Here is a 2,267-nt window from a genome sequence, read left to right as displayed (position 1 = left end):
GTGCCTGAGTAGGGAGCCTCTATCAAGCAGGAACTGCACATCATTGGTTGGTGGTCGACTTGGGGCGATGTCTTCAACAACCTACCAAACTTCATCAGCTAGCGATGCTTTGTTTGGTTGCCAAAGAATCAAACAGAGAGGATGGAAAGCTGTAAAGTTCTTATTGGTAGACCTCCTTCTTGTCTTCATAAGTCGCATTAGCTGCTGCCACTAAATACTGAAAGAGCAGCTGTGGGTCGACAGATACGGGAGTCTCATCGATTTTCACTGATATTTTTTACTCCAAGTGTCATAACTTGGTCTTTTTTCCTCAGGGTGAGTAATGCTGCAGTCTGACTTTTCATGCTTTTGATTTTTTGAAGATCGACTTCCTTTGCTTTGTAGGCATTTGCAGATGCATCACCAACAACACCAGTCATAATGTTTCTATGGGTGGAGTCTGCAGCAAATGGGTTTCTTCCATGGAGGTATGAAAGAATAGACATCTATTGGTTCATCAGCTACAGGCAGCGATAAGAAGATTGTGTGTACAGGTTGTGTCCATCAGCGGCTAAGCATGGTAGCATCTCTTGTACAGCAGCCAAATGCAAAAGCCAGTTTCCTGTTCTCTCTGCTTTCGGGAAACGTTTCATTATGTCCATTATGTACTGAAGCCACAGTTTACTGTTTTTACCAGTCAATGCCAGTTTTCTGGCATGTAACTTTCTGCTGATTTTGGCAAGGCAATCATTGTTCTTGAGAGTTGTTAGTGACAGCCTATCCTGTAATTATTTGTCGTGTAAAGTAAAGGCTGATTCTGTATCTTCTCTGACCTCCACAAGGTTCTTCGCCACACACTGGACATCACATGGGGGTTCCCGTTTTGAAACAGGTTCCAGCTCAAGTCCGAGCTGCTCCAGCTCATTGCTTTGAAGAAGATGTTGATGAAGAAGAACTTGAGTATGTGAAAGAGGTTACTCAGTGACTACATACCTTACATTTTAAGCTATGTAAATGCTAAAAACTAAACGTTAAATCAATATTGTGATAAATGAGTGGATGGAAATGACAATAACTTGTAGATACTGCTTACTATTGTGCACTTTATCAGTCTCAAAGTAAATTACCTCTTTTGTGATTAATTTTAGGTGAAAATTTCTCGGCTCCAGGCTATAGATTGTCTTTGCGCAAGGACACAGCAGAACGTTGCGCACAAGTCTCGAACTCGCAAATGTCTGACTACGAGTCCGAAACGCGAAGCCACCGAGCCACGCTGACCCCTGCTACAGTCAAAGTTATCAGAGAGTTGGTCCTTATGCGAGCTTATAATGGTGAAAACTACCTGGTAAACAATCGCTACATGAAAACTTAGTTTTGTCTGTTCATTTTCAGCACAATGGGATATCTGCGCTCTGTACACAGCGGAGATTCGAGCCCCAGGTGTTAAAGTTGTAAATGTGTAAACTTACCGCTGACCCATCGATGGACACAAGAAAACATATTTGGTATAAGTTAAACTTAAAAACTTGACATTCTGGTTCATATACTCGGCTGTACATATATTTAACCACTCTGTATGCCTATGTTTAAAAAACTGCGTGTGTGCATCAGTGTAACTTTATTTATTTTCCTTGTGATTTATATCATTTTAGTCTTTTTATACTGTTTTTCTAATAGCAAACCCACATCGGGTTATCTACTGTGTTCACCGACGGGAATCGAACCACTGATTTTTAGAGCGTTGTAAATCCGTAGACTTACCGCTGTCCCACTGGGGGACCTTTTTTTATATACAGAAACTATTATTGGAGTTTAAAAACTGAAAGAATGTATCTGAAATATTGGCGGTAAAGTTATTAGGTCGTCAAGAAATTAATGTCGCTGTTTTTATTTGAAATAAACCGAACAACATATATATACAAAAAGAAAATATTTATTAAATGAAATAGTCTCCATTCTTATTGATGATGCTTTTCCATCTTACAATCAGGTTGTTAATTCCCTGATTAAAGAAATCAATTGGCTTTGAAGCCAAAAACATGTCGATGTCCTCTTTAACACCTTCCACATTCGCATACGTTTTCCCATTAAGATGGTGTTGTAGTGAACAAAAATGATTGTAATCTGATGGTGCCATATCTGGAGAATATGGTGGGTGGGGGAGAACTTTCCAACCCAACTCCATAATCTTGTATCGCATCAAACGTGCCACATGTGATGATCATCGGAGAGTTCGTGAGACACCCAAACACCTTCTTTATGGAGTTTTCCCATATTCCTTAGATGTT

Source organism: Limulus polyphemus, unplaced genomic scaffold (genome assembly GCF_000517525.1).
Source record: "Limulus polyphemus unplaced genomic scaffold, Limulus_polyphemus-2.1.2 Scaffold831, whole genome shotgun sequence".
Classification (NCBI taxonomy): domain Eukaryota; kingdom Metazoa; phylum Arthropoda; class Merostomata; order Xiphosura; family Limulidae; genus Limulus; species Limulus polyphemus.
The sequence above is the reverse complement of the archived record's forward strand: the minus strand, read 5'-3'. Positions refer to the sequence as shown.